A 20,400-nucleotide genomic window follows, 5' to 3' on the forward strand; every position below is an offset into this window, starting at 1 on the left:
CCTCCTCTGTATTGATTACCCTGCAGAGTTTAGTATCATCTGCAAATATTGAAATTCTACTCCGCATGCCCCCAACAAGGTCATTTATAAATATGTTGAAAAGAAGCGGGCCCAATACTGACCCCTGTGGTACCCCACTATGAACTGAGACCCAGTCCGAGTACGTACCATTAACCCTTTCACGACCGGCCGATTTTTCGCTTTCCGTTTTTTTTTTTCGCCATTCTTTTTCTGAGAGACGTAACTTTTTTATTTTTCAGTCAATATGGTCATGTGAGGGCTCATTTTTTGCGGAACGAGCTGTACTTTTAAATGAAACCATCAGTTTTACCATATTATGTACTAGAAAATGGCAAAAAAATTCCAAATGCTGAAAAATTGCAAAAAAAGTGCGATAGCACTATGGTTTTTGAGATTTTATTCACTGTGTTCACTATATGGTAAAACTGATGTGTGGGTGTGATGCCTCAGGTCAGTGCGAGTTCGTAGACACCAAACATGTATAGGTTTACTTTTATATAAGGGGTTAAAAAAAAATCGGAAGTTTGTCCGAAAAAAGTGGCGCACGTTTTACGCAATATTCCGTGACCCGTAGCGTTCTCATTTTTCGGGATCTTAGGCTCAATGACGGCTTATTTTTTCCGTCTCGAGCTGACGTTTTTAACGGTACCATTTTTGCGCAGATGCTACGTTTTGATCGCCTCTTATTGCATTTTGCGCAAAAGTTGTGGCGACAAAAAAGTCGTTTTGGCGTTTGGAATTTTTTTGCCGCTACGCCGTTTACTGATCAGATTAATTGATTTTATATTTTGATAGATCGGGCGTTTCTGAACGCGGCGATACCAAATGTGTGTATATTTTTTATTTTTTTAACCCTTTAATTTTTAATGGGGCGAATGGGGGGTGATTTGAACTTTTAGGTTTTTTTGTTTTTTTTTAATTTTTTAAAACTTATTTTTTTACTTTTTTTTTTTATTTTACTAGTCCCCCTAGGGGGCTATTGCGATCAGCATTCCGATCGCTCTGCAGTATCTGCTGATCACAGCTGCAAGGCTGTAAACAGCAGATACGCTGTCTTTCTCTTTTGCTGTGCTCCGGGCACAGCGAAAGTGAAACCAATTCATGTGTAGTACAGGAGTCATCACATGACCCTGTACTACCATGGCAACTATCGGGAGTCACGTGATCGCGTCACGTGACTTCCGGTTTCGGCGGTAAGTAAAACTTTACCGCGATTGCGCTTATAATGGCGCTGTCATGTATTGACAGCGCCATTATAAGGGGTTAATCGGCACGAGCAGATAACGATTCTGCTCGTGCCTAGCAGGCACACATCTCAGCTGTGAAAATCAGCTGAGATGTGTGCCGATCGCGGCATGCTGCCGCCGGAGGACCGCGGGCAGTAAGATTATGTCATTTAGGACGTAATTTTACGGCCCGCGGTCGTTAAGGGGTTAATAACCACCCTTTGTTTCCTATCACTGAGCCAGTTTTTAACCCAGTTACACATATTTTCCCCTATCCCCATTATTCTCATTTTATGTACCAACCTTTTGTGTGGCACCGTATCAAAAGCTTTTGAAAAGTCCATATACACAACATCCACTGCATTTCCCTGCTCCAGGCTTGAACTTACCTCTTCATAGAAGCTGATCAAATTAGTTTGACAGGATCGATCCCTCATAAACCCATGTTGATCTCTGTCATAAGGTTATTTTTCTTGAGATACTCCAGTATAGCATCTCTCAAGAAACCCTCAAGGATTTTACCAACCGTAGAGGTTAAACTTACCGGCCTATAATTTCCCGGCTCAGTTTTTGTCCCCTTTTTGAATATTGGCACCACATTTGCTATGCGCCAGTCCTGCGGTACCGACCCTGTTATTAAGGAATCTGAGAAGATTAAAAATAATGGTCTATCTATCACAGAACTCAATTCCTGTAGTACTCTGGGGTGTATGCCATCCGGGCCCGGAGATTTGTCAACCTTAGTGATTTCGAGGCGGCGGCGTACTTCCTGCTGGGTTAAGCAGGTAATATTCAAGGGTGAATTTATGGCATCACTGGTCATGTCATCTGCCATGGCATTTTCTTGTATAAAAACCGTAGAAAAAAAGTCATTCAGCAGGTTGGCTTTACCCTCATCCCCTTCCACCATTTCACCAAGACTATTTTTAAGGGGGCCAACACTATCGCTTTTCAGTTTTTTACTGTTTATGTAGTTGTCACGAACCACCGGGGGGGTCACTCAGAAATCCCCCGCGCTGGCTACCAGTACGTCACAATCGGGGGGTAACAAGTGGGGGTCACCCCTCCTTTATACCTCCCGACCGACAGACAGAGCACGTGACGCGCTCTCTAGCGCCCCTCTTATAGTCAGGCCAATTATGGAATTGCCCGACAATAAGCAAGGAGGCCGCTATACTACTTATGCCGATTATTGAAGGGTCCCCGGTGAGAGTAGGGTATATATTCCCCCGACCTCCGCGGGCGGAATATATAAAATCTCCCCGAATCTCACTGGCCTCCCCACAATAATCCTTGGCACAACTCGCTGCCACCAACCGCTTCACGGTAACTATTAGCCGAACACACAGACGTGGGATTCAAGATCGAGATAACAGAACAGCCCAAGATTAATTATATAATTTAATCAGCCTAAAGCACACTAGAAACTACAATATATACAATAGGGAATCTACAGAATATACATAGGTCAGAGTACAGTTACAGATAAAGCATGGTTTACAAACAGGCATACACTGTTCCAGCAGTTACCTTGTGCGTCTGGCCACAGGGGGGCGCTGTAGACCAGGTTTCCAGGAACTCCCACAGATGTTTCCTACACGTGACCCCCAGCGAAAGAACACTGGAAAATGGCCGAAGTAGGGTTATCAACCTGGGCAAATCCAGGTCCCCTCCTACCTTAGTGACCTCAGAGGGAGCACTGCTCCACCCCTGGCTGGAGTTATGGACAAAATCCACAACATGGAATATGGGCCATAACTTTGCCTGGGAGCGTCGTAGGCGGACGCCAACGCTCTCATTGTGACAGCTATGAATTTAGCTACAGAACGAGAGGACTCATGACTTGTCTACTAGTTCCCCATTGGCTGATATCACGCCTGGGGTATTTCCCAAGCTCCCGCTCCCATAAAAAGGGTGTGCCAGCATCGTCCGCATGCGGAGACACCATTTTTATGGTTGCCATATTTATCGGAAATATGGCTTGCGAGATATGAACCATTTTTTTACTGGAGTCGTTCTGTCTGGATACTTCCAAGCTTGCTAATTAGATAGCAGCTCCTACCACAGGGTCACGGCAGGGAGTCATCCTGTGTCCATTGTTCCCACATCACCTAATTTCCATATCATAGGAGATGGCCATGGGATGTGACACCTTCACAGATGCTGGACATTGAGAACAAGAAGGGAGGGGGGCACTGCCAGGGAGTGATGAGCGATTATGACTGGAAGTCATAATTCATCTTCATATCCCGGGATTTGCCTCACAGTAGTTAAAGAATATTTTAGGATTATTTTTACTTTCTCTCGCAATGAGTCTCTCTGTTTCAAACTTAGCTAACTTAATTTGCTTTTTACATATTTTATTTAATTTTCTATAATTATATAATGCCTCATCACTACCTACCCTCTTTAATTCTTTTAAGGCTTTCTGTTTTTCTTTTATTGCTTCCCTTACAGCTCTATTTAGCCATAGGGGTTTCCTCCTATTTCTAGCATGTTTGTTCCCATAGGGTATATTTTCTGCACAAGCCCTATTCAGGATGCTCATAAAAGTCTCCCATTTGCTTTGTGTACTTTTATTACTTAGTACATCATCCCAGTTTATTGCACTAAGATCATCTCTCAACCTTTTAAAATTTGCTTTCCTGAAGTTTAGTGTCCTTGTAGCCCCTCTACTATACATCTTACTAAAGAATACATGAAAACTTATTATTTTGTGATCACTATTCCCCAAGTAACCCCCAACTTGTATATTTGATATGCGGTCTGGCCTATTGGTTAGTACAAGGTCTAGTAGTGCTCCCCCTCTTGTGGGGTCCTGTACCATTTGTGAAAGGTAATTATCTTTCATTGTTATCAAAAATCTATTTCCTTTGCTGGAACTGCAAGTTTCTGTTCCCCAATTTATATCAGGATAGTTAAAGTCCCCCATAATAATTACCTCTCCGAGACTCGCTGCTTTATCAATTTGCTTTATGAGGAGATTCTCTACCTCTTCCATAAATCCATATCAATATGGATCCATATCATATATCCATATAAATATATCCATATATCCATATAAATCCATATCAATAAAGCCCGCTGTTCCAGACGCTGCTGCATCACAGCACACATAAGACAGACCTGTCAATCAACTAACCTGGTGCTGGTGAAAGCACGGAGGAGCGTCCTGGTTGTCTGCCAGTCTGAAAGTGAAAGGTTGGGAGGCAGCAAGAAGCACACGAGTTGTTTATTCATACTTAAAGAAATACTCCCACCACCACCTCACAGTCTAAGGCCCTGTGCGCACGTTGCTTCTTTTTTCCTTACAGGTTTTGTTGCAGAATTGTACTGATGTAGCAGAGCTGTGCGTATGGGTCTGTACTGATGTAGCAGACCTGTGCGTATGGGTCTGTACTGATGTAGCAGAGCTGTGCGTATGGGTCTGTACTGATGTAGCAGTGCTGTATGTACGGGTCTTTACTGATGTAGCAGAGCTGTGCGTACGGGTCTGTACTGATGTAGCAGAGCTGTGCGTATGGGTCTGTACTGATGTAGCAGAGCTGTGCATATGGGTCTATACTGATGTAGCAGAGTTGTGCGTATGGGTCTGTACTGATGTAGCAGAGCTGTGCGTATGGGTCTGTACTGATGTAGCAGAGCTGTGCGTATGGGTCTGTACTGATGTAGCAGAGCTGTGCGTATGGGTCTATACTGATGTAGCAGAGCTGTGCGTATGGGTCTGTACTGATGTAGCAGAGCTGTGCGTATGGGTCTGTACTGATGTAGCAGAGCTGTGCGTATGGGTCTGTACTGATGTAGAAGAGCTGTGTGTATGGGTCTATACTGATGTAGCAGAGCTGTGCGTATGGGTCTATACTGATGTAGCAGAGCTGTGCGTATGGGTCTGTACTGATGTAGCAGAGCTGTGCGTATGGGTCTGTACTGATGTAGCAGTGCTGTGCGTATGGGTCTGTACTGATGTAGCAGTGGTGTATGTACGGGTCTTTACTGATGTAGCAGAGCTGTGCGTACGGGTCTGTACTGATGTAGCAGAGCTGTGCGTATGGGTCTGTACTGATGTAGCAGAGCTGTGCATATTGGTCTATACTGATGTAGCAGAGCTGTGCGTATGGGTTTGTACTGATGTAGCAGAACTGTGCGGATGGGTCTGGGTGGCGCCCCTGTGGCCTCAGGCGCCACAGGCTACTGCACCTTACCCGAGATGCTGTATTCATCTTGGATGTGGAGGAGGTCATCACCGGTAACAACCACACTCAATCAACACAACATGGTGTTTCTGTGACTGGCACCGGGCTAGGGTAGGGGCGGGGGTGGCCATCACGAGGTATGGGACCTCATGCCCACTAGTTCAGGAACCCGGGAGGCGGGGCACCCCACAGGGAAGTGAGGAGCCACAGACACACAGCGAGCAGTCAGCACCGGACAGTGTCCGTGTGAGGTCGCATTCAGGAGGAGCAGAGAAACGAACAGTTCGGGGCCCGTGGTCTGGAGCCGGAGGCTCTACCTGGGTTCTTAGGAAGAAGGGGGATCCCGGGATTCGCGGGGAGTGCAGCAGGCACCAGGGACCTATTCCACAGCCCAGGAGCTGGGGTGGAGGGAAACCATCGACTGGAGACGTACAGAAGGAAACACCGGCCTCCACCTCCGAAGTATCCGGGATCAGCTGAGGCCCATCACAGCGTAGCCCGGTGCTCCAACGGCGGTGTGTGACCAGAGAGTAACGGAACTGCACCCTGTGTTGTCCCATCAGTGCCGGCGCTCCCATCATCCCGCCCCTGCGCCATAGGCGACTACTACCACCACCATCACCTCCCTGGGGCCTAGCTCTACCTGTGAGGAGCTACAACACCATCCGCCCCACCAGAGAAAGCACCCGCAGCGGCGGCTAATAACTGGCCGCACCCCACAGGTGGCATCACCAACAACTACCCCCATCATCCCCATACCAAAGCCTTTTATTGACACCGGACGGGGTAACAGAACCGGGCTAGGCACCGCAGCGACCCAGGAGAACCACAGCCCGGTGACGGGTAACCTCTGACCCCGTGGACGCGTCATCAGTACTGATGTAGCAGAGCTGTGCGTATGGGTCTATACTGATGTAGCAGAGCTGTGCGTATGGGTCTGTACTGATGTAGCAGAACTGTGCGTACGGGTCTGTACTGATGTAGCAGAGCTGTGCGTACGGGTCTGTACTGATGTAGCAGAGCTGTGCGTATGGGTCTGTACTGATGTAGCAGAGCTGTGCATATGGGTCTATACTGATGTAGCAGAGTTGTGCGTATGGGTCTGTACTGATGTAGCAGAGCTGTGCGTATGGGTCTGTACTGATGTAGCAGAGCTGTGCGTATGGGTCTGTACTGATGTAGCAGAGCTGTGCGTATGGGTCTATACTGATGTAGCAGAGCTGTGCGTATGGGTCTGTACTGATGTAGCAGAGCTGTGCGTATGGGTCTGTACTGATGTAGCAGAGCTGTGCGTATGGGTCTGTACTGATGTAGAAGAGCTGTGTGTATGGGTCTATACTGATGTAGCAGAGCTGTGCGTATGGGTCTATACTGATGTAGCAGAGCTGTGCGTATGGGTCTGTACTGATGTAGCAGAGCTGTGCGTATGGGTCTGTACTGATGTAGCAGTGCTGTGCGTATGGGTCTGTACTGATGTAGCAGTGGTGTATGTACGGGTCTTTACTGATGTAGCAGAGCTGTGCGTACGGGTCTGTACTGATGTAGCAGAGCTGTGCGTATGGGTCTGTACTGATGTAGCAGAGCTGTGCATATTGGTCTATACTGATGTAGCAGAGCTGTGCGTATGGGTTTGTACTGATGTAGCAGAACTGTGCGGATGGGTCTGGGTGGCGCCCCTGTGGCCTCAGGCGCCACAGGCTACTGCACCTTACCCGAGATGCTGTATTCATCTTGGATGTGGAGGAGGTCATCACCGGTAACAACCACACTCAATCAACACAACATGGTGTTTCTGTGACTGGCACCGGGCTAGGGTAGGGGCGGGGGTGGCCATCACGAGGTATGGGACCTCATGCCCACTAGTTCAGGAACCCGGGAGGCGGGGCACCCCACAGGGAAGTGAGGAGCCACAGACACACAGCGAGCAGTCAGCACCGGACAGTGTCCGTGTGAGGTCGCATTCAGGAGGAGCAGAGAAACGAACAGTTCGGGGCCCGTGGTCTGGAGCCGGAGGCTCTACCTGGGTTCTTAGGAAGAAGGGGGATCCCGGGATTCGCGGGGAGTGCAGCAGGCACCAGGGACCTATTCCACAGCCCAGGAGCTGGGGTGGAGGGAAACCATCGACTGGAGACGTACAGAAGGAAACACCGGCCTCCACCTCCGAAGTATCCGGGATCAGCTGAGGCCCATCACAGCGTAGCCCGGTGCTCCAACGGCAGTGTGTGACCAGAGAGTAACGGAACTGCACCCTGTGTTGTCCCATCAGTGCCGGCGCTCCCATCATCCCGCCCCTGCGCCATAGGCGACTACTACCACCACCATCACCTCCCTGGGGCCTAGCTCTACCTGTGAGGAGCTACAACACCATCCGCCCCACCAGAGAAAGCACCCGCAGCGGCGGCTAATAACTGGCCGCACCCCACAGGTGGCATCACCAACAACTACCCCCATCATCCCCATACCAAAGCCTTTTATTGACACCGGACGGGGTAACAGAACCGGGCTAGGCACCGCAGCGACCCAGGAGAACCACAGCCCGGTGACGGGTAACCTCTGACCCCGTGGACGCGTCATCAGTACTGATGTAGCAGAGCTGTGCGTATGGGTCTATACTGATGTAGCAGAGCTGTGCGTATGGGTCTGTACTGATGTAGCAGAACTGTGCGTACGGGTCTGTACTGATGTAGCAGAGCTGTGCGTACGGGTCTGTACTGATGTAGCAGAGCTGTGCGTATGGGTCTATACTGATGTAGCAGAGCTGTGTGTATGGGTCTATACTGATGTAGCAGAGCTGTGCATATGGGTCTATACTGATGTAGCAGAGCTGTGCGTATGGGTCTATACTGATGTAGCAGAGCTGTGCGTATGGGTCTGTACTGATGTAGCAGAACTGTGCGTACGGGTCTGTACTGATGTAGCAGAGCTGTGCGTATGGGTCTATACTGATGTAGCAGAGCTGTGTGTATGGGTCTATACTGATGTAGCAGAGCTGTGCATATGGGTCTATACTGATGTAGCAGAGCTGTGTGTATGGGTCTATACTGATGTAGCAGAGCTGTGCATATGGGTCTGTACTGATGTAGCAGAGCTGTGCGTACGGGTCTGTACTGATGTAGCAGAGCTGTGTGTATGGGTCTATACTGATGTAGCAGAGCTGTGCATATGGGTCTGTACTGATGTAGCAGAGCTGTGCGTACGGGTCTGTACTGATGTAGCAGAGCTGTGCGTACGGGTCTGTACTGATGTAGCAGAACTGTGCGTACGGGTCTGTACTGATGTAGCAGAGCTGTGCGTATGGGTCTATACTGATGTAGCAGAGCTGTGCGTATGGGTCTGTACTGATGTAGCAGAACTGTGCGTACGGGTCTGTACTGATGTAGCAGAGCTGTGCGTACGGGTCTGTACTGATGTAGCAGAGCTGTGCGTATGGGTCTATACTGATGTAGCAGAGCTGTGTGTATGGGTCTATACTGATGTAGCAGAGCTGTGCATATGGGTCTATACTGATGTAGCAGAGCTGTGCGTATGGGTCTATACTGATGTAGCAGAGCTGTGCGTATGGGTCTGTACTGATGTAGCAGAACTGTGCGTACGGGTCTGTACTGATGTAGCAGAGCTGTGCGTATGGGTCTATACTGATGTAGCAGAGCTGTGTGTATGGGTCTATACTGATGTAGCAGAGCTGTGCATATGGGTCTATACTGATGTAGCAGAGCTGTGTGTATGGGTCTATACTGATGTAGCAGAGCTGTGCATATGGGTCTGTACTGATGTAGCAGAGCTGTGCGTACGGGTCTGTACTGATGTAGCAGAGCTGTGCGTATGGGTCTGTACTGATGTAGCAGAACTGTGCGTACGGGTCTGTACTGATGTAGCAGAGCTGTGCGTATGGGTCTATACTGATGTAGCAGAACTGTGCGTACGGGTCTATACTGATGTAGCAGAGCTGTGCGTATGGGTCTATACTGATGTAGCAGAGCTGTGCGTATGGGTCTATACTGATGTAGCAGAGCTGTACGTATGGGTCTGTACTGATGTAGCAGAGCTGTGCGTATGGGTCTGTACTGATGTAGCAGAGCTGTGCGTATGGGTCTGTACTGATGTAGCAGAGCTGTACGTATGGGTCTATACTGATGTAGCAGAGCTGTGTGTGTATGGGTCTGTACTGATGTAGCAGAGCTGTGCGTGTATGGGTCTGTACTGATGTAGCAGAGCTGTGCGTATGGGTCTATACTGATGTAGCAGAGCTGTGTGTGTATGGGTCTATACTGATGTAGCAGAGCTGTGTGTGTATGGGTCTATACTGATGTAGCAGAGCTGTGCGTATGGGTCTATACTGATGTAGCAGAGCTGTATGTATGGGTCTGTACTGATGTAGCAGAGCTGTGCGTATGGGTCTGTACTGATGTAGTAGAGCTGTGCGTATGGGTCTATACTGCTGTAGCAGAGCTGTGCGTATGGGTCTGTACTGATGTAGCAGAGCTGTACGTATGGGTCTATACTGATGTAGCAGAGCTGTGTGTGTATGGGTCTGTACTGATGTAGCAGAGCTGTGCGTATGGGTCTATACTGATGTATCAGAGCTGTACGTATGGGTCTATACTGATGTAGCAGAGCTGTGCGTGTATGGGTCTATACTGATGTAGCAGAGCTGTGCGTATGGGTCTATACTGATGTAGCAGAGCTGTGCGTGTATGGGTCTATACTGATGTAGCAGAGCTGTGCGTATGGGTCTATACTGATGTAGCAGAGCTGTGCATATGGGTCTATACTGATGTAGCAGAGCTGTGCGTATGGGTCTATACTGATGTAGCAGAGCTGTGCATATGGGTCTGTACTGATGTAGCAGAGCTGTGCGTACGGGTCTGTACTGATGTAGCAGAGCTGTGCGTATGGGTCTGTACTGATGTAGCAGAACTGTGCGTACGGGTCTGTACTGATGTAGCAGAGCTGTGCGTATGGGTCTATACTGATGTAGCAGAACTGTGCGTACGGGTCTATACTGATGTAGCAGAGCTGTGCGTATGGGTCTATACTGATGTAGCAGAGCTGTGCGTATGGGTCTATACTGATGTAGCAGAGCTGTACGTATGGGTCTGTACTGATGTAGCAGAGCTGTGCGTATGGGTCTGTACTGATGTAGCAGAGCTGTGCGTATGGGTCTGTACTGATGTAGCAGAGCTGTACGTATGGGTCTATACTGATGTAGCAGAGCTGTGTGTGTATGGGTCTGTACTGATGTAGCAGAGCTGTGCGTGTATGGGTCTGTACTGATGTAGCAGAGCTGTGCGTATGGGTCTATACTGATGTAGCAGAGCTGTGTGTGTATGGGTCTATACTGATGTAGCAGAGCTGTGTGTGTATGGGTCTATACTGATGTAGCAGAGCTGTGCGTATGGGTCTATACTGATGTAGCAGAGCTGTATGTATGGGTCTGTACTGATGTAGCAGAGCTGTGCGTATGGGTCTGTACTGATGTAGTAGAGCTGTGCGTATGGGTCTATACTGCTGTAGCAGAGCTGTGCGTATGGGTCTGTACTGATGTAGCAGAGCTGTACGTATGGGTCTATACTGATGTAGCAGAGCTGTGTGTGTATGGGTCTGTACTGATGTAGCAGAGCTGTGCGTATGGGTCTATACTGATGTAGCAGAGCTGTACGTATGGGTCTATACTGATGTAGCAGAGCTGTGCGTGTATGGGTCTATACTGATGTAGCAGAGCTGTGCGTATGGGTCTATACTGATGTAGCAGAGCTGTGCGTGTATGGGTCTATACTGATGTAGCAAAGCTGTGCGTATGGGTCTATACTGATGTAGCAGAGCTGTGCGTGTATGGGTCTATACTGATGTAGCAGAGCTGTGCGTGTATGGGTCTGTACTGATGTAGCAGAGCTGTGCGTATGGGTCTATACTGATGTAGCAGAGCTGTACGTATGGGTCTATACTGATGTAGCAGAGCTGTGTGTGTATGGGTCTGTACTGATGTAGCAGAGCTGTGCGTATGGGTCTATACTGATGTAGCAGAGCTGTACGTATGGGTCTATACTGATGTAGCAGAGCTGTGCGTGTATGGGTCTATACTGATGTAGCAGAGCTGTGCGTATGGGTCTATACTGATGTAGCAGAGCTGTGCGTGTATGGGTCTATACTGATGTAGCAGAGCTGTGCGTGTATGGGTCTGTACTGATGTAGCAGAGCTGTGCGTATGGGTCTATACTGATGTAGCAGAGCTGTACGTATGGGTCTATACTGATGTAGCAGAGCTGTGCGTGTATGGGTCTATACTGATGTAGCAGAGCTGTGCGTATGGGTCTATACTGATGTAGCAGAGCTGTGTGTGTATGGGTCTGTACTGATATAGCAGAGCTGTGCGTATGGGTCTATACTGATGTAGCAGAGCTGTGTGTGTATGGGTCTGTATTGATGTAGCAGAGCTGTGTGTGTATGGGTCTGTACTGATGTAGCAGAGCTGTGTGTGTATGGGTCTGTACTGATGTAGCAGAGCTGTGTGTGTATGGGTCTGTACTGATGTAGCAGAGCTGTGTGTATGGGTCTGTACTGATGTAGCAGAGCTGTGTGTGTATGGGTCTATACTGATGTAGCAGAGCTGTACGTATGGGTCTATACTGATGTAGCAGAGCTGTGTGTGTATATGGGTCTATACTGATGTAGCAGAGCTGTGTGTGTATGGGTCTGTACTGATGTAGCAGAGCTGTGTGTGTATGGGTCTGTACTGATGTAGCAGAGCTGTGTGTGTATGGGTCTATACTGATGTAGCAGAGCTGTGTGTGTATGGGTCTATACTGATGTAGCAGAGCTGTGTGTATGTACATACATAGTAGGGACATACTTGTGTGCGGTTATGTGTGTGAGTGGGGGATGGGTTGTACTGTTGGGGCTTTCTCAAAAGTCCCATTTTTCCGTTTTAAACCGTGGTCGGTGTGCAGCCCGCAGAGGCAGTGTTGGGGTTCCCTGCAGCACATGCGCAGTGCTGGGCTCTACCTCTCTAGTGCTGGGCTGTACCCCTCTAGTGCTGGGCTCTACCTCTCTAGTGCTGGGCTCTACCTCTCTAGTGCTGGGCTGTACCCCTCTAGTGCTGGGCTCTACCTCTCTAGTGCTGGGCTCTACCTCTCTAGTGCTGGGCTCTACCTCTCTAGTGCTGGGCTGTACCCCTCTAGTGCTGGGCTCTACCTCTCTAGTGCTGGGCTGTACCCCTCTAGTGCTGGGCTCTACCTCTCTAGTGCTGGGCTCTACCTCTCTAGTGCTGGGCTCTACCCCTCTAGTGCTGGGCTCTACCTCTCTAGTGCTGGGCTGTACCTCTCTAGTGCTGGGCTCTACCTCTCTAGTGCTGGGCTCTACCCCTCTAGTGCTGGGCTCTACCTCTCTAGTGCTGGGCTCTACCTCTCTAGTGCTGGGCTGTACCCCTCTAGTGCTGGGCTCTACCTCTCTAGTGCTGGGCTGTACCCCTCTAGTGCTGGGCTCTACCTCTCTAGTGCTGGGCTCTACCTCTCTAGTGCTGGGCTGTACCCCTCTAGTGCTGGGCTCTACCTCTCTAGTGCTGGGCTGTACCCCTCTAGTGCTGGGCTCTACCTCTCTAGTGCTGGGCTCTACCTCTCTAGTGCTGGGCTCTACCCCTCTAGTGCTGGGCTCTACCTCTCTAGTGCTGGGTTCTACCTCTCTAGTGCTGGGCTCTACCTCTCTAGTGCTGGGCTCTACCTCTCTAGTGCTGGGCTCTACCTCTCTAGTGCTGGGCTCTACCTCTCTAGTGCTGGGCTCTACCTCTCTAGTGCTGGGCTCTACCTCTCTAGTGCTGGGCTCTACCTCTCTAGTGCTGGGCTCTACCTCTCTAGTGCTGGGCTGTACCCCTCTAGTGCTGGGCTGTACCTCTCTAGTGCTGGGCTCTACCTCTCTAGTGCTGGGCTCTACCTCTCTAGTGCTGGGCTCTACCTCTCAGTGCTGGGCTGTACCCCTCTAGTGCTGGGTTCTACCTCTCTAGTGCTGGGCTCTACCTCTCTAGTGCTGGGCTCTACCTCTCTAGTGCTGGGCTCTACCTCTCTAGTGCTGGGCTCTACCTCTCTAGTGCTGGGCTCTACCTCTCTAGTGCTGGGCTCTACCTCTCAGTGCTGGGCTGTACACCTCTAGTGCTGGGTTCTACCTCTCTAGTGCTGGGTTCTACCTCTCTAGTGCTGGGCTCTACCTCTCTAGTGCTGGGCTCTACCTCTCTAGTGCTGGGCTCTACCTCTCTAGTGCTGGGCTCTACCTCTCTAGTGCTGTACTTGCACCTTGTGTACACGACGTTGCTTTTGGAAATGTGATTAATATCAATAACGCGCCTGCGCAGTCCTTTACCAGCGCGCTCACTGTAAACGGGTACAAGCACGTGACCTCCCCGCAGGTGCAGGCGGCGGCTCCAGTAAACGCGTCCGCGTCCTCCCTCACTGCGCAGCAAGGCCCGGAGCGTGTGACGTAGCCGCCTCATCCGGTCCAGGAGCCGCACGTCCACGGTGTGTGCACAGGTGGGCGGCGTCCTGCGTGCTCTGAGGGGTTGTGTGGTGCGGCAGATTGTGCAGGAGCAGTGTGTGCAGCCCGCAGTGCACAGGTGTGGTGCGGCAGATTGTGCAGGAGCGGTGTGTGCAGCCCGCAGTGCACAGGTGTGGTGCGGCAGATTGTGCAGGAGCGGTGTGTGCAGCCCGCAGTGCACAGGTGTGGTGCGGCAGATTGTGCAGGAGCGGTGTGTGCAGCCTGCAGTGCACAGGTGTGCGGCAGATTGCGCAGGAGCGGTGTGTGCAGCCCGCAGTGCACAGGTGTGGTGCGGTAGATTGTGCAGGAGCGGTGTGTGCAGCCCGCAGTGCACAGGTGTGCGGCAGATTGCGCAGGAGCGGTGTGTGCAGCCCGCAGTGCACAGGTGTGGTGCGGCAGATTGTGCAGGAGCGGTGTGTGCAGCCTGCAGTGCACAGGTGTGGTGCGGCAGATTGTGCAGGCCGCAGTGCACAGGTGTGGTGCGGCAGATTGTGCAGGAGCAGTGTGTGCAGCCCGCAGTGCACAGGTGTGGTGCGGCAGATTGTGCAGGAGCGGTGTGTGCAGCCTGCAGTGCACAGGTGTGGTGCGGCAGATTGTGCAGGAGCGGTGTGTGCAGCCTGCAGTGCTCAGGTGTGGTGCGGCAGATTGTGCAGGAGCGGTGTGTGCAGCCCGCAGTGCTCAGGTGTGGTGCGGCAGATTGTGCAGGAGCGGTGTGTGCAGCCCGCAGTGCACAGGTGTGGTGCGGCAGATTGTGCAGGAGCGGTGTGTGCAGCCCGCAGTGCACAGGTGTGGTGCGGCAGATTGTGCAGGAGCGGTGTGTGCAGCCTGCAGTGCACAGGTGTGGTGCGGCAGATTGTGCAGGAGCGGTGTGTGCAGCCTGCAGTGCACAGGTGTGGTGCGGTAGATTGTGCAGGAGCGGTGTGTGCAGCCCGCAGGGCACAGGTGTGCGGCAGATTGCGCAGGAGCGGTGTGTGCAGCCCGCAGTGCACAGGTGTGGTGCGGCAGATTGTGCAGGAGCGGTGTGTGCAGCCTGCAGTGCACAGGTGTGGTGCGGCAGATTGTGCAGGCCGCAGTGCACAGGTGTGGTGCGGCAGATTGTGCAGGCCGCAGTGCACAGGTGTGGTGCGGCAGATTGTGCAGGAGCAGTGTGTGCAGCCCGCAGTGCACAGGTGTGGTGCGGCAGATTGTGCAGGAGCGGTGTGTGCAGCCTGCAGTGCACAGGTGTGGTGCGGCAGATTGTGCAGGAGCGGTGTGTGCAGCCTGCAGTGCACAGGTGTGGTGCGGCAGATTGTGCAGGAGCGGTGTGTGCAGCCTGCAGTGCACAGGTGTGGTGCGGCAGATTGTGCAGGCCACAGTGCACAGGTGTGGTGCGGCAGATTGTGCAGGAGCAGTGTGTGCAGCCCGCAGTGCACAGGTGTGGTGCGGCAGATTGTGCAGGAGCGGTGTGTGCAGCCTGCAGTGCACAGGTGTGGTGCGGCGGATTGTGCAGGACCGATTTGTGCAGCCCGCAGTGCACAAGTGTGGTGCGGCGGGTTGTGCAGGAGCGGTGTGTGCAGCCTGCAGTGCACAGGTGTGGTGCGGCAGATTGTGCAGGAGCGGTGTGTGCAGCCTGCAGTGCACAGGTGTGGTGCGGCAGATTGTGCAGGAGCGGTGTGTGCAGCCTGCAGTGCACAGGTGTGGTGCGGCGGATTGTGCAGGAGCGGTGTGTGCAGCCTGCAGTGCACAGGTGTGGTGCGGCGGATTGTGCAGGATCGATTTGTGCAGCCCGCAGTGCACAAGTGTGGTGCGGCGGGTTGTGCAGGAGCGGTGTGTGCAGCCTGCAGTGCACAGGTGTGGTGCGGCAGATTGTGCAGGAGCGGTGTGTGCAGCCTGCAGTGCACAGGTGTGGTGCGGCAGATTGTGCAGGAGCAGTATGGACAGCCCGCAGTGCACAGGTGTGCGGCGGATTGTGCAGGAGCGGTGTGTGCAGCCTGCAGTGCAGAGGTGTGGTGCGGCGGATTGTGCAGGAGCGGTGTGTGCAGCCCGCAGTGCACAGGTGTGGTGCGGCAGATTGTTCAGGAGCGGTGTGTGCAGCCCGCAGTGCACAGGTGTGGTGCGGCAGATTGTGCAGGAGCGGTGTGTGCAGCCCGCAGTGCACAGGTGTGGTGCGGCAGATTGTTCAGGAGCGGTGTGTGCAGCCCGCAGTGCAGAGGTGTGGTGCGGCAGATTGTTCAGGAGCGGTGTGTGCAGCCCGCAGTGCAGAGGTGTGGTGCGGCAGATTGTTCAGGAGCGGTGTGTGCAGCCCGCAGTGCACAGGTGCGGTAGATTGTGCAGGAGCGGTGTGTGCAGCCCGCAGTGCAGAGGTGTGGTGCGGCAGATTGTTCAGGAGCGGTGTGTGCAGCCCGCAGTGCAGAGGTGTGGTGCGGCGGATTGTGCAGGATCGGTGTGTGCAGCCCGCAGTGCACAGGTGTGGTGCGGCAGATTGTTCAGGAGCGGTGTGTGCAGCCCGCAGTGCACAGGTGTGGTGCGGCAGATTGTGCAGGAGCGGTGTGGACAGCCCGCAGTGCACAGGTGTGGTGCGGCAGATTGCGCAGGAGCAGTGTGTGCAGCCCGCAGTGCACAGGTGCGGCAGATTGTGCAGGAGCGGTGTGTGCAGCCCGCAGTGCACAGGTGTGGTGCGGCGGATTGTGCAGGAGCGGTGTGTGCAGCCCGCAGTGCACAGGTGTGCGGCGGATTGTGCAGGAGTGGTGTGTGCAGCCCGCAGTGCACAGGTGTTTTGTCTGGTTTTGGTTTGTCGTCTTTGTAAATAAAGCTGCATTGGTTTTGATACTTCCCGCTATGTGGGTATGAGGCCTTATCGCTGCTTGTCCACATTATATGTGTGGTTAGTGCGTTCCTGCAGCAGCAATGCAAAATCCGCACATAAAGCTCAGAGAGACGTAGCGGACTTCAGCCGCGCACCGCAGAGCGGTTTACACCGTTTAAAGGGGTTGTGTGGCCTCAAGTGATGCGTGTGACACTGTCTGCAGAGCTACGAGTCCTCCCGCTGCAGACACTGTGCGCTGCCAGGATTCACCGCTGTCTGAGCCAAAAACGGCAGTCACATGACCACAATATGCGCTAAACATGTTCCTGGCCACAACCCGACTGGTGGGCGCGCAGCCTCACGTCACACAAGTGTATAGCGCAGGCCCTGCCCACTCCTTATACTTGTATTAAAGGGAACCTGTCAGCAGACATTTTGCACTAAACCTAAACGATCCCCCTCTGCAGCTCCTGGGCGGCTTCTGGAGAGGTCCCTGTTATTGTGCCCCCTGTGAGACCTAAATAAAGACTTTATAAAGTCTTACCTTTTTGTATGCAAATCTTTTTTTTATGGTCACGGGGGCGGGCTTTCTGGCGTCCGTTATCCTGCCTCCTGCTGCTTTATGCCGTCCCCCATCGCTCAATTTCATACCTCAGGACACCGCCCAGTGCGCCCGAGGTCTCGCGCATGCACCGTGCCACTCTCGCGGGACTGAGCACAGTGTGACCGCTGGTGACGTGTTGCGCAGGCGTGAGATTATGCCCATCTTTCCCTGGAGCAGGAAATAGATGGGAGGAGCGGAGCAGCAAAACGGTGGAGGCAGAGGGGAAAGCGCGGGCACGAGATTATGGGCGGGTACTTGCTGATGACAATCATAGCGCCGCCCATAATCTCATGCCTGCGCAACACGTCACCAGCGGTCACACTGTGCACAGTGCTCAGTCCCGCGAGAGTGGCACAGCGCATGCGCGAGACCTCGGGAGCACTGGGCGGCGTCCTCAATTATGGAAATGAGCGATGGGGGACGGCGTAAAGCGACAGGAGGGTGACTAACGGACAACAGACAGCCCGCCCCCGTGTACATAAAAGTTTAGCATACGGAAAGGTAAGACTTTATAAAGTATTTATTTAGGTCTCAAATGGGGCACAACAGCAACAGGAACCTTTCCAGAATGCAGCCCAGGAGCTGCAGAGGGGGAAACCTTTAGGTTTAGTGCAAAATTTCTGCTGACAAGTTCCCTTTAAGACAGCCCCATGTCCACTAGTCCTTGCTCCTGGCGTCTGGTACTGTCTGCAATGGTAAAGTCATGTCGACAGCGCTGCAGCCAGTCAGTGAGCTCAGCAGCTCTGCCCAGCTGTTAGGCTCAGTGATTGGCTGCCGGTAATAGACATCAGCTGTTAGGCTCAGTGACTGGCTGCAGGTAATAACAGACATCAGCTGTTAGGCTCAGTGATTGGCTGCAGGTAATAACAGACATCAGCTGTTAGGCTCAGTGATTGGCTGCAGGCACTAACAGACATCAGCTGTTAGGCTTAGTGACTGGCTGCAGGTAATAACAGACATCAGCTGTTAGGCTCAGTGACTGGCTGCAGGTAATAACAGACATCAGCTGTTAGGCTCAGTGACTAGCTGCAGGTAATAACAGACATCAGCGGTTAGGCTCAGTGATTGGCTGCAGGTAATAACAGACATCAGCTGTTAGGCTCAGTGATTGGCTGCAGGTAATAACAGACATCAGCTGTTAGGCTCAGTGATTGGCTGCAGGTAATAACAGACATCAGCTGTTAGGCTCAGTGATTGGCTGCAGGTAATAACAGACATCAGCTGTTAGGCTCAGTGACTGGCTGCAGGTAATAACAGACATCAGCTGTTAGGCTCAGTGATTGGCTGCAGGTAATAGACATCAGCTGTTAGGCTCAGTGACTGGCTGCAGGCACTAACAGACATCAGCTGTTAGGCTCAGTGACTGGCTGCAGGTAATAACAGACATCAGCTGTTAGGCTCAGTGATTGGCTGCAGGTAATAACAGACATCAGCTGTTAGGCTCAGTTATTGGCTGCAGGCACTAACAGACATCAGCTGTTAGGCTCAGTGACTGGCTGCAGGTAATAACAGACATCAGCTGTTAGGCTCAGTGATTGGCTGCAGGTAATAACAGACATCAGCTGTTAGGCTCAGTGATTGGCTGCAGGCACTAACAGACATCAGCCGTTAGGCTCAGTGATTGGCTGCAGGTAATAACAGACATCAGCTGTTAGGCTCAGTGACTGGCTGCAGGTAATAACAGACATCAGCTGTTAGGCTCAGTGATTGGCTGCAGGCAATAACAGACATCAGCTGTTAGGCTCAGTGATTGGCTGCAGGCAATAACAGACATCAGCTGTTAGGCTCAGTGACTGGCTGCAGGTAATAACAGACATCAGCTGTTAGGCTCAGTGACTGGCTGCAGGTAATAACAGACATCAGCGGTTAGGCTCAGTGATTGGCTGCAGGTAATAACAGACATCAGCTGTTAGGCTCAGTGATTGGCTGCAGGTAATAACAGACATCAGCTGTTAGGCTCAGTGACTGGCTGCAGGTAATAACAGACATCAGCTGTTAGGCTCAGTGATTGGCTGCAGGTAATAACAGACATCAGCTGTTAGGCTCAGTGATTGGCTGCAGGTAATAACAGACATCAGCTGTTAGGCTCAGTGATTGGCTGCAGGTAATAACAGACATCAGCTGTTAGGCTCAGTGATTGGCTGCAGGTAATAACAGACATTAGCTGTTAGGCTCAGTGATTGGCTGCAGCCAATAACAGACATCAGCTGTTAGGCTCAGTGATTGGCTGCAGGTAATAGACATCAGCTGTTAGGCTCAGTGACTGGCTGCAGGTAATAACAGACATCAGCTATTAGGCTCAGTGACTGGCTGCAGGTAATAACATATCAGCTGTTAGGCTCAGTGATTGGCTGCAGGTAATAACATATCAGCTGTTAGGCTCAGTGATTGGCTGCAGGTAATAACAGACATCAGCTGTTAGGCTCAGTGACTGGCTGCAGGTAATAACAGACATCAGCTGTTAGGCTCAGTGACTGGCTGCAGGTAATAACAGACATCAGCTGTTAGGCTCAGTGATTGGCTGCAGGTAATAGACATCAGCTGTTAGGCTCAGTGACTGGCTGCAGGTAATAACAGACATCAGCTGTTAGGCTCAGTGATTGGCTGCAGGCAATAACAGACATCAGCTGTTAGGCTCAGTGATTGGCTGCAGGCAATAACAGACATCAGCTGTTAGGCTCAGTGACTGGCTGCAGGTAATAACAGACATCAGCTGTTAGGCTCAGTGACTGGCTGCAGGTAATAACAGACATCAGCGGTTAGGCTCAGTGATTGGCTGCAGGTAATAACAGACATCAGCTGTTAGGCTCAGTGATTGGCTGCAGGTAATAACAGACATCAGCTGTTAGGCTCAGTGACTGGCTGCAGGTAATAACAGACATCAGCTGTTAGGCTCAGTGATTGGCTGCAGGTAATAACAGACATCAGCTGTTAGGCTCAGTGATTGGCTGCAGGTAATAACAGACATCAGCTGTTAGGCTCAGTGATTGGCTGCAGGTAATAACAGACATCAGCTGTTAGGCTCAGTGACTGGCTGCAGGTAATAACAGA

General features: G+C 51.8%; 1 protein-coding gene across 4 annotated transcripts in view; it reads left to right on the top strand.

Moving 5' to 3' along the window:
* The first annotated feature begins 13,820 nt into the window (after window positions 1-13,820).
* The window catches only part of EXD1 (exonuclease 3'-5' domain containing 1), a 107,095-nt gene continuing 100,515 nt past the window's right edge, over window positions 13,821-20,400 (top strand). For 2 of the 4 annotated variants that reach the window (XM_075329470.1, XM_075329473.1), the window contains exon 1: window positions 13,821-13,956. The gene's annotated coding sequence lies outside the window, so the exon portion shown is untranslated. Of the gene's footprint in view, window positions 13,957-20,021; window positions 20,046-20,400 lie in introns of those variants that run through there. The other 2 variants (XM_075329471.1, XM_075329472.1) reach the window with 2 other exon arrangements.

This window comes from Anomaloglossus baeobatrachus, chromosome 12 (genome assembly GCF_048569485.1).
Source record: "Anomaloglossus baeobatrachus isolate aAnoBae1 chromosome 12, aAnoBae1.hap1, whole genome shotgun sequence".
In the NCBI taxonomy this organism is placed as follows: Eukaryota; Metazoa; Chordata; class Amphibia; order Anura; family Aromobatidae; genus Anomaloglossus; species Anomaloglossus baeobatrachus.